Below are 12,297 nucleotides of genomic sequence, written 5' to 3'. Positions count from 1 at the left end.
CATCTGGCCGAATTCCGCTAGGCCGAACAAACCATTAGGCCGAAACCAATCTGGCCGAAAGGGTCGACGTCTCACTACCCACTTCGGACTACTCACTTTTCACAGTGATAATAGAGAAGCGCGAAGAAAGTAGTGAGACGTCTCACTATTCACTTCGCGCTTCTCAATTTTTACAGTGAGAAGAGAAAAATGAAGAAAAGAAGTGAGATTTCTCACTACTCACTTTCATTTCTCACTGTTCCCTGTAAAAAGTGAGAATTGAGACGACTCTCTTTTCACTCCTCATTTATCAATTATCGTTGTAAAAAATGAGAAGAATGAAATGAACAGTGAGATGTCTCACTACCCACTTCGTACAACTCACTTTTCACAATAAAGAGAATAGTGTTCAACTTCTCTCCACGAACAGCCTAGATAGCCGTGTGGTGTCGGCAGCTAGTTATCTGGCTAAGAATAACATTACGGATTGCATGTTCCAGTGGTAAAAGCCCACCATACATGGGCCCCCTTCACAGTATTTAGCCTTCGCTGTGCTAACCGGAGCTATGGCATAGTTGACTTTTTGCTTCTCCGAGATAATCGGCTACTCTTATTCAATCTCAACGTGAGGTTAAATAAGAGTGGGGTTATGAATATGTGTTTTACTTAGTTTTCAACAAATTGTCACCTATATGGATTCGCATTATGCGTTTTTCACAGTGTACTCTGAGTCTCGTCTCTGACGTTCGGCTTTGGCTATTCTTGTGCAATCTCAACGTGAGTGTGGGGTTATGAATATGGGTTTTTCTTAGTTTTTCAACAAACTGTCACCTATATGGATTGCCATTATACGTTTTTTTTTCAATGTACTTTGTGTACGTCACCTATATGGATTCGCATTATGCGATTTTCACAGTGCACTCTGTGTTTCGTCTTTGACGTTCGTCCATTGTTACGTCCTCAATGTTTTTGTGACACCTCTCTTTAGTCCCTAGCTTAATGCGTGTGAGTCTACATAATTGGCTTTCCTATAAATGGTATATCATATGCATTTGCATTGTGTGACTTATCCAGTATATTTTATGCTTCGCGTTTCATTGCGTTTTACAAAATGCATCGTATGTATGTATTATTGATTGTATCCTCCTTCTCCAGAAATCTGTTCTATCCTTTTTTCCAATTTCACTTCCTCTTCTCTCCCCTTTTCACTTCCTTTTCCGTCAGGTAAATGATGAGAAAGGCCAGAGAAGGCGATGGCACAAACCTCCCAAATTGAGGGGAACGTGCCTCCTGAGCTGACGTTCTGATACCTGATACATGATACCCACTTCGTACAACTCATTTTTCACAATAAAGAGAATAGTGAGACGTCTCACTTCTCACACTTTATTTTTCTCTTCTCATTGTAGAAAGTGAGACGTGAGACGTCTCACTTCTCATTTCTCACTTCTCACTGTGAAAAGTTAGTAGTGCGAAGTGGGTAGTGAGACGTCTCACTACTCACCTCATGCTTAACTCACATTTTACAGTGAGAAGTAAGAAATGAGGAATGAAAATTGAGACGTCTCTCTTCTCATTCCTAATTTCTCACTTTTCAAATAACCTATTCGGCCAAATGACCTATTAGGCCAAATGTCTTATCATAACACTTTAACATAAATAACATTTAGAAATCAGGTATTGATTAGTGTCGCCGGCAATTGACTACACCCAGGTTTTTCGGCAACGGCAAACGTAGAATGAAATTTTAATCCACTGAAGTCGATTTGTTGTAGCCGGCACGGAGCGATCCGTATCAAAAAGCACGTGGCGCCACTCCACAAGGGAGACCACGGCCCAATTGAATTTGCCCGGATGAGAATCTCTCAAGGCGAGTCCATTTAAATTTTCCCGATAAGCATTTATGGATCGGTCCAGCCAGCAACAACGAAACGTGCCAAATTGGGTCCACCCTATCTTCCATCCATACTTTACAGTCACGTCACACACTCAAAGAATCGGTGAGAGCCCACCAGAACCTAATACACTCTAAGCTTGAGTGCCGCTCTCATCATCGGCGGACTCTCTCCTCTCACCAACAACCATCAATGAGTTGGAAGCAACATAACACACCACAGTAAAACTCGCAAAGAGGACGGGACTCGAAACTAACAAACAATATCGCGTTGTGACGTTAAACACAATCAATTAACTAATTGGCTAGGGAGACACATTGAAACATTTTGTTTATAATTACTAATGGAACATTTATTGTCTTAATACTAACAGGGGCACATGTTTGTTCGGGGTTTGTGTTCTGTTCGTTTTAGTGTTTGTGTTCGTTCATAACTTCTTACTCCCTAGCTTGTGTGCGGTTTTCTCTTTCCTGTCTATTTCTACTCTATTCTCACTCTCATGTGCTCTGTGCTTTACGTTTTAACGTGACGTCACGGATCAGCGGAAACTCTGCTTCTCGATCGTCTGCACTCCTGCTACTTGACAGTACTTTTGGGTGGCGGCGGAACGGCTCACGCACGCATTTTCACGGGTCCGTGATGGCGGACCCAAGCGATAGTCGGCAGGCTTTCCAACTCGCGAAAAATGATTTGGCGGCCCTAGTAGCACATTTGATTCCTCAGTCTACGACTGGCACAAAAACTTTCCTCCGCGGCGCCCTCCTCGGACGCCGCACTCCAAACAAAAAAGGTTTGTTGACTCACCGGTTTGTAGTGGGTTTACTGACCCAGTCGATGACGGTGGGGTCGACGATCCCGGCTAGTTGACGCCGGCGATGACGCTTCTTATGTCGTTTTCGGTTTTAGACCTGGGTCAGGTCCGGCCCGACTCTGAATAACCGAACGAAAAACGAATCGAGATCGAGTCAGTATGATGGTGTTAGTGAGATCTCAAGCCCTATCATCTGTTTTGTTTTCAGTTCGCACTTTTATCAGCTGGCAGAAATATAAATATTTTATCAGATTTTATACAGATTTTATCTTTTGCATTTTGTTATTAGTGTTATTTTGTTTCTTATTATATAAATTGAATGGGGAAGTCAGATTTTTCTTCTGTTAATTGTTTATTTTAAAAATGACAGTTAATCCATCAATAAATTTATGTGATTAGAAAATAGAGGTAGTAAACTATAGAGGACGGTTGTCGCTGCGGTTCCCTTTGTTATCGTCCCCAAACATGTTGGGTACCTATCTGTCACAACGTACTGATTTTTCCTTCGTTGACATTTAGAGCCCTATCCTCGCCAGCAAAAGATGTTTCGCCAGTGACGACAGCGACAAGCTTCCTCTATAGTTTATTAGCTCTATTGATTAGAAGCTTGGTATGAATGGCGACGGCAATGTGGATTGCCGTGAAAGAATTTTGGCGCTCTGGAACACTTCCGGTAATTATGCCAATCCGTGTTTCCCGATAAACTGTTATACTGGTTCTGAGTGACGTTCTGGATAACAGTGATTGTGTTACATTTGAATTATCAATTATGCCATTCAAATGCAATAGAACAAGAAAATATGGAAACAATTGTAAAAAATCCAATAGAAAATTCATTGAGATTTGGGGCCTTTTATTTTAAAACAAAGAATCAAATCCCACAAGAGTTGACTAACATTTTTGTATTATCCTCCCAAGAGGGGAACCTTTGGGATAAACCGAGGGATAAATAGCGATTTCGTCAAAACTGCAAATACCAAATATACAAGAAAGGCAAATAATTTTTCTCTACATAATTTTCCACTACATAACAGGAGATTCAACATAATAAATATCAACGGGGTAAAATATGTCTTTGTCGGTTTTTTAACGAATTACCATCGACCAATACATAGACGGAATGCTGGCCAGTTTTCCGAGCACCACTTAGTACCCCTGGGGAGTGAGCGATTACAATATTATTACAATCACCCGACCATTGAGAAGCCCCTCGATTCGAAATGCGTCAGTTTGACAACAGTAGTTGTCAGTTATGTTTATTTATTTATTTGCTCTGATTATTTGTTTTTGTTAACGAATTTATCAATCGCGTTTACATTTTTTGTGCGATAAAGGAAGAATCCTGCTGAATTAATTCCTTTCGATATATGGATATATTGATCCGGCTTTGTGTTGAAACCGATAAAAGGGCTCTACGACAAATTTATCCTGCTGATGGATTTCAACTCCTTTTACCCCAGCATCACCCAAGATTACAGGACTTGTTTCGCTAATGTGTTACCGCTGCGGACGACTGATGCAGATAGGAACGTCAGCGCTCAGATTCTCCAAGCAAAATGGGAATAGGTATTGCCCCGTCAAACTCGAGAGCAGAAAATCGGTGAATCGGCTAATGAAAACACACGTAAAAAAATAACCTTATATGTTATGGCAAAAAACCATTCGAAAATACTTATACTCTTCATTATGCCACCTAATGAATGATCCCATATCAAAAAGCTAATAACATTCATAAGTTAATGAAAAGTATAAGTTTCTGAATGTATGTGACTAATGCGATGTATAAGTTTTTTCTTATACATGTCATTAGGCGCCTGCTTTGGCAAAAAAGTATTAGAAATATTAATAATAAACAACATTAAATTTTTTTACGTGCACCCGGTCTGTCACCGGAACATAGAATGCAGCACAGTATTCGCCAGAAGGCGCTCAAGCTTCGAGCCAATCCCCTTTACGGATGGAAGGGCTACAACAGATCCCGATTCTACGCTAAGCACATGGCCGCTCTGATCACACTAAAAGGTTGGGAAATTCTTAAGAATACCAAATGAAAACCATTGTGGAAAAACTGTACTATCAGGTTTGTGTTAACATATTACCATGTTTCTGAATATTTCGACATTGTTGTTTCAAAAGGGCGAAAGTCGAAAACGTAAACATTGACTTCTGCTGCTTTCAGAAAGATTAGAGACTTCTGGCGGTATTCTCCCCTTCCGTTCGATAGAAGGCGCGGAGCGCTACCAGTTCCAAGTGATTGTTAGCTGGTAGTGGTCCTAGTTGTTGATGAATTTGCAGGAAAAGGCATTGTTTACGTTTGCGACCTTATGGAACAACCGTGTCGATTTTCTTTTTGTGAGTCAACGCTGACCACCCCCTTCCACCGCTTTTGCTGTTGAACACTTTTAATCAAATTTCTTTTCCTTTCTTACCCAACAGGTTATCTATGGCGACACGGACAGTATCATGATCAACACCAAACAGCATCGATTATGGCGAGATGTTCGAGATAAGTGCTAACATCAAGTAGATCGTCAATAATACACAAATGGTTAGAGCAGGACATCGACGGTTTGTACAAGTACGTCCTGCTGTTGAAGAGAAGAAAGTACAACCGTTTTGATAGCCAAGATCGAGGAAATATTCAACTGCACCCAGAAGCAGAAAGGTTTGGATATCGTTCGGCGAAATTGTTCGAGGCTGGCGGTAATTACTGTAACTGTAAACATTGGATGAAATCTTGTCGGACAAACCGATGGATGAGCGAATAGGGAACATTCACACACAGATGGACAAGTTAAAAATGATCTCATGACCCCACTGCAGCAGCTTCCCTCCTCGAAGGCACAAAGCAAATAACTATACCGCTCAATAAATATCAGGATACGATGCAATGTGAATAAATAAAATAATGAATTTAATACGAGGCGACGTGATTACACATCGATGAAATGAAACATCCAGTCAACAAAGACAAATTGAAACCTGATGTGGATTATCATCTATTGCAGCAGGTCTTTCCAATATAGTGACGTTGCAGTTTGTCCTGAGTTGGTTATCTGAGTTGTGTTAAGAGGCCATCCAGAAAGTACGTCACGCCTTTAGGGGGAGGAGGATCAGAGCAGAGTGACGATCCATAGAAAAATTTTAGAGGCTTGGTACAAAAAGCGTGACGAAGGGGGAAGGGGGTGGTTTAAAATCGTCAATTTTTGCGTGACGTACTTTATGGATCTATATTGATTAATTGATTGATTGAGATTGACTAATTGAATGATGTAATTGATTGAAATTGACTTATTAAGATTGATTGATTGATTGATTGACTCAGCTTATTTGATCGATTGAGATTGATTAATTAAGATTGAGATAGAGATTGATTGATTTATTGAGATTGATTGATTAATTCATTGATTGAGATTAATTGAATAATTAAGATTGACAAATTGATTGATATTGATTGAATGGTTGTATTCATTAATTGAGATTGAATAATTGATCGATTGAGATTGGATATAATTGATTGAGTGATATTAGGTATTTGATTGAGATTGATTTATTAGGATTGGCTGATGGATTATTTATATTGATTGAAATTGATTTATTGAGATTAATTGATTGATTTACTGAATTTGATTAAATAATTGATGGATTGAGATTGATTGATCAAGTTTGATTTGTTAAGATTAATTGATTAGTGGAGTTTGTTTGATTAAGATTGATTGCGTGATTGAGGTTTGATTAATAATGATTGATTAATTCCATTGAACCAGATTGATGAATTGAGATTGATTGATTTTATTTATTGATTGAGATTGATTAATTGATCGTTTAAGATTGACTATTATTGATTGATTGAGTGAGATTGATTAATTGATCGTTTAAGATTGATTATTATTTGATTGAATGATATTGTTTGATTGAGATTAATTAATTGATTGTTTGATTTTATTGATTGAGATTTATTTATTGATTGATTGAGATCGATTAGGATTGATTTATTGAGATTGATTGGTTGATTCATTGATTGAATGATTTAGATTGATTAATTGATTGATATTGTTTGATTGAGATTGGATTCATTTTATTGATTGAAATTGATTTATTAAGATTGATTAATTGATTTACTGAGCTTCATTGCATGATTGATGGATTGAGACTGACCGATGAATGATTGATTTTGTTGATTGAGATTGATTGATTGATTGAGATTGATTGATTGATTAGTTGACTTCGATTGATAGATTGATCGAGATTGTTTGATTGATAGATTGAGATTGATTAAATTTAATTGATTGGTTCCGATTGTTTGATTAAGATTCATTAACTATTAAGATATCGGTTGATTGAGATTGATTAGGATTGAATGATTAATTGATTTTTTTGATTAAAATTATTTATTTAAGATTGATTGATTGACATTGGTTGATTGATTAAATGAACTTGATTGAGTGATTGAGATTAATTAATTTATGGATTGAGATTGATTTATTGATCAATTGAGATTGACAGATTTTATTGATTGAAATTGATTTATTAAGATTGATTGATTGAGATTGATTGAGATAGACTGGTTGATTTATTTTGTTGATCGAGATTGAGATTGATTGATTAAGATTAATTGATTGGTTGAGATTATTTGATTTATATTGACAGAGATTGATTGTGAATAATTAATTCTCGGGTACATATTCAAAAGGACGTATGTGATTTTGTAAACAAAGAATCAAGCGTCGATTTGTTCAATCTGATGGCACTCCTACGCAAACCAACACCACCAACAGGTAGCCGAAGGCTTCTCCTACCTGTCTGTGGTGATGGTTTGCGTGGGAGTGCTATCAGATTGGACAAATCGACGTTTGAATCTTTGTTTACAAAATCACATACGCCATTTTGAATGAGTACCCGAGAATTGATTGATTGATTGATTGAGAATAATCGATTGAGATTGATGGATTCAGATTGATTGATTTTTTTTATTGAAATTGATTGGTTGATTAGATGATTGATTTGATTGAATTATTGAGATTGATTGATTGAGATAGACTGGTTGATTTATTTATTGATTGAGATTGATGATTGATCGATTGAGATTGATTGAGACCGATTTGTTGAGACTGATTGATTGATTTTATTGATTAAGATTTGTTGATTTGATTGTGAAACAACAATTCGTGCCAACTATGCATTCTGGATTTGCGATCCGAGCCTGTCCTTGACTTCTGGTATAAAGGTGTGACGAGAATAAAAAAAATTTAGTGATTTGGTTTTGTAAATTTTAAATTTATTATTTTATTTATAATTAAATACAATAAATGGGACCACGAGTGGGAAGGCAGGCTTAGTAGCCTGATTGTTACCTGCGATGATTCGACTATCGTTACAAAAATAGGTATTTGTAGTAATATTATCATTATCTAGCCTATCGTGATGTTTACTAAGTTATCTTGCATATTGGGTAAAGCATGATAATGCAGCAATATATAGCATAGTAGTTCCGGTAGCTCGTCAAACTGCACTTCACTTTGAAACAGTACGACTCCATAGCGTTTTTAGCAAAAATGGCTTCCTTTTGCTTCTCGTCTTCGGAGCAGTAATTCTTGTTTATCATGCGTTTGATGTCCTCACTGCCAAGGTGACACTTGTCGCCGTTACATTTCGAATATCGTGGACATAAATATTGAAACGCGATTTGGTGGTGGGGTTCTGACCGGTTCACACTAGAAATACTACAATAAGAGATCGGCGAAGACGCCATCTTGTTTCCAATCGAACCATCAAAAGCGGTTCCAATTCGACTTGTTTACTTTTTGCATCCATAAGAAGCAAGCAAAAAGTTCAAGTGATGCCAGTGTTAATTTCACGATTTCATGCATTTTCATACGTTGCCATTTCGACAGTTTTTCACTCCGCCGGTCTCTGGTTATAGGGTGGCTAGTTCACACGTGTCGAGTATTTGGTGAAAGTATGTGTATGCTTGTTTCCATACCGTACGGCAATGTGGTAACGTCAAGTAGCAACACGTTCAACACTTTTTCCGGTTTGTTTTTGTGCAGTATGGCAGCCAGGAGCGCTGTCTCATTGAAACGCAACATATCGGCGTTTAGTTCTTGTAAACGGGCACGGGTAGTCGTGGAAGTCGAATAACGGGTCCTTCAAAAAGCTGACATCGGTGAAGACAGAATATGGGAAAGACGCACGACACACTTTATTGAAGGCAGATCCTTAATATGCATGAGCTTAAATTTCTGGGCGAAGTAATTCAACGATCGGTATTCCTTACCGCCAAGATGGGTGTCATCGGCTGCGGACTATGAGACTATGAAGATTGTTTAATTGACCAAGATTGATAATCATAACGTTTGACTCGCTGGTGGTCCAGACCGTGGACAACGGCAGCTGCTATCAGTTTATCAATCCGAAGATGGGACCGACTCTGATTTGCAAGTCATTGAAGCTGCAACATCCTAACACAATGGCATTGGACATCGTTTTGCCCAAGTGCTTCGCGTTTGCCTGGTAGCTGAACCTTCGAACTCGGGATAGATTAGGCACTTGACTCGCACTTGATGTTGCGATGTTGGTGGCAGATACTACGATTCCACCGCGGCGGTCTGTGCAATAAGGCAAAGACAAAGGTGCTGTTTGAACGAGATGGCGCCACAACATTTAAAGTAAAATAAATTTCCTTGTATGGACAAATCATCCGTTCTCATTAACTACGCATCGCATCAATATGAAGCCTAGGTCAAAAAGCAACAAATAATTTTTAGATTTTTTGTTCCCACGACTTATTTTACAGTTCTAAACAATAAAAGAGATTTCATTGTATCTCCATACTAAATTCTAGCTGTATACTTTCAATTTCTTCAAGACTGTTCTCCACCTCGTGTGTGTGGAAGGAACATTGAAAGCTTACGATATCGAACAGCAGATGTCACTAGTGTATATGCAATATTACGTTGATACAAACACACAGCAACACCACCTGTCGCCTGATAATGGAAATATTGCAATTATACCATCAGGTGTAGTGGCTGTTGTTAAAATATTTAGGAACGGCCTCAAGCGGATTTTTTGCTAGAATGCAACTGACGATCTCCTATTGATGTTTTTGTTTCCACTGCGGTGTCGATTATTTTCGTCAAAAAAATCGAATCCATGTGTGGGTTTATGTCAGACTAGAGGAGCACCATATATGTTGATTCCGACTCCTGAACGTTCTGATGACGAGAAGCATGTTTTCTCCCCTGAGTCGGTTGATACACGATTGAGATGTCCGATGCTTAACTTGGGAATATTGTTGTTGAGATGCGGAATGACCTCGATTATGCACCTACTGTTGTTGTACAGACCACTGTAAATAAAAGATGGAATGTGTCAGCACTGTTTGTAATATTTGTGAAGAAACAATAACTTTTAAATCACGAATACTAACCGTTTTTCGAAACTGGGACTGCCGATTGTCTACCGTACCATCCGGCTGCTGTTGTAGCAAAACGATAATTTATCCCCTGCATTTCACCAGAAGACTCATCGTCAATTCCGGTTATTTCATATTTGATACCCGGGATGTCAGGCATCTCGAACAAACAAATTGTTTATTTTTAACATCTCTTGGATGAGTATAGCTTTCGGTTGTTTGCTGGATCTTTAGTTGGGCCCGATGGCGATGATGAAATCGTCCTCCACTTACTACATTATCCAATGAGACGACATAAACACCCGGCCATCGTGATTGATCTTTGGGGTCATTGACGTCGTTGTTGATGCGATCAGTCTATAAAAGAGACCATCTCTAATTTGAAATCAACTAGTAATAAAATAGAATACTTACCACAAATCAATTAATTTCACCAGAAATGTTTTTAACCATCCCGGCTATCCCGAAAGCTATCGTTTTTTATTAACCACCGATTAAATACGAGGTATTTTTACAAGGATACTGCAACTGCATCAAAAGTGGTGTTGTTGTTGTTGTTGTTGTTGCAGTTTGGATTTGACAACGAAACAAAACAGATAAAATGTCAAAACGTCGGGAGGGGTCAGTCTATTTCGCTGGTGAAATTCAATGTAATTCGTCACCCACGAGGGGTATTTTTCTCAAAAAAAAGAAGAAGACATGGTGCCCGAATTTAAAATGATTTGTACCGGACATTGCGGTCTATGTATTAGTCTATGGAATTACAACTAAAAATCCTTCTTCCACTCTAAAATTATGCTCAATCCGAATAAAACTGTTCCTAAATTTACATTTGAATTTATTTTCTGGCCAAGTATCATCTGGATTCTGGAGTGTTAATATGTAGCAAATATACGTATACCCTCTGCAAGGTGAATAATTAATAAAACTATTGTAAATAATCAGAAAAACGTATCATTTGTTGATGGCAATATAGTTATAACTGCCTTAGTTAGAGGGTAATACATTATGTTTATATTCTTCAAATCCGTAACCTTAAACAAATTATTCACAGAGCTGCAATAACGAATAAAATAATGGTATGAACATTTTGGTATAAATAATAATCCGATACTCCGGTACGCTATTTTCCCATTGAGAGAGCAATTACACCTAAAGCATATCATCGAATATACAACGTAATAGTGAATAAATAGCAGCTACAGCTACCTTCTCGTCACTGCATTTATCAATCACATTTTCATCAAAATTTTTAACCATCGTTTTGTTTATAACGGAGCTACCGTCTGAAGTAATCAGCAAAAAATATGTCGATATCTGAATCCATTTCACCATCAGAGAAACTTGAAGACAACACACAATTAAAATAATCCATTTTTACGTGGAAGACAGCAACAAAATTGATAAATTCAACAAATGAAACAAAAACGATTAAAAGTCAAATACCCTTCCGTGACTTTCATGTTTTCATTTTCCCTTAGCGTAAACATAAACACCTGTTTGACAGTTTGTGTTCGAATGTATTGGTGAACCTAGGTTCGATCTCGATAAATCGGCAGAGCGAACCTCATTCGTTTTGGGTCGGATCTGGTGCGGATCGCGATCCAACCTGAACGAATAACCGAACGTTTTGACAGCTGTTAGAGCGGATCCGGGGCAGAACTAGGTTCGACCCAGCAAAAACCGAAAACGACATTAATGAAGCCGATGAAATGTGATGGCGGTTGCTTGCCGACTGGTGGATCTCGTCCACGTGGAGGTCCCCTGGCCTTCCCTCGGACCGATATGGCGACGGATCGGTCCGCTTCTAGCAGGTGATGATGCAGGAATATTCCGTCCGTTAGGGGAGGGAGGTGCGTCGCGCTTGGGTGCGATAATTTGCTGCGGGTGGGCCCGTGAGTCCTCAGATCAAGGAAGGTGGGCTCGGACACAACCGGAAACACGTCATTTCCCGACTCTTTTCGTGTACGATCTTATTGGCATCTGACCTTATTGGCACGATGGATAATTGACACGAAAGTTGTGCTGATTTCCCTCTCCCACCTTATCCGAAAAACAAAGCTTGACTAATTGGTTAAATGCCCGCTTGCCTATGTTAAGGGATATGCTATTCTAAATTATTGGCGATTTGTAGTTTATGCCACCAATCAATTCACAACTATTTCCAATATTTACAGAATTTAGTATGTTTATTA

The 12,297-nt window shown here is 38.5% G+C and overlaps 2 long non-coding RNA genes across 2 annotated transcripts; one reads left to right on the top strand and one right to left on the bottom strand.

Annotated features, from left to right (window-relative positions):
* The first annotated feature begins 4,567 nt into the window (after nt 1-4,567).
* On the top strand, nt 4,568-5,609 carry LOC134217590 (uncharacterized). Its single transcript, XR_009981106.1, has 2 exons — nt 4,568-4,765; nt 5,122-5,609. It is a non-coding gene; the product is annotated as an uncharacterized LOC134217590 (long non-coding RNA).
* Nucleotides 5,610-9,789: 4,180 nt separating this feature from the next.
* On the bottom strand, nt 9,790-10,658 carry LOC134217584 (uncharacterized). The gene is made up of 3 exons (XR_009981103.1): nt 10,517-10,658; nt 10,118-10,459; nt 9,790-10,036 (listed from the first exon to the last, which is right to left on the bottom strand). It is a non-coding gene; the product is annotated as an uncharacterized LOC134217584 (long non-coding RNA).
* Nucleotides 10,659-12,297: the final 1,639 nt, after the last annotated feature.

This window comes from Armigeres subalbatus, chromosome 1 (genome assembly GCF_024139115.2).
Source record: "Armigeres subalbatus isolate Guangzhou_Male chromosome 1, GZ_Asu_2, whole genome shotgun sequence".
In the NCBI taxonomy this organism is placed as follows: Eukaryota; Metazoa; Arthropoda; class Insecta; order Diptera; family Culicidae; genus Armigeres; species Armigeres subalbatus.
Note: the sequence above shows the minus strand (reverse complement) of the source record. Positions and strands in the feature narration are given on the sequence as shown.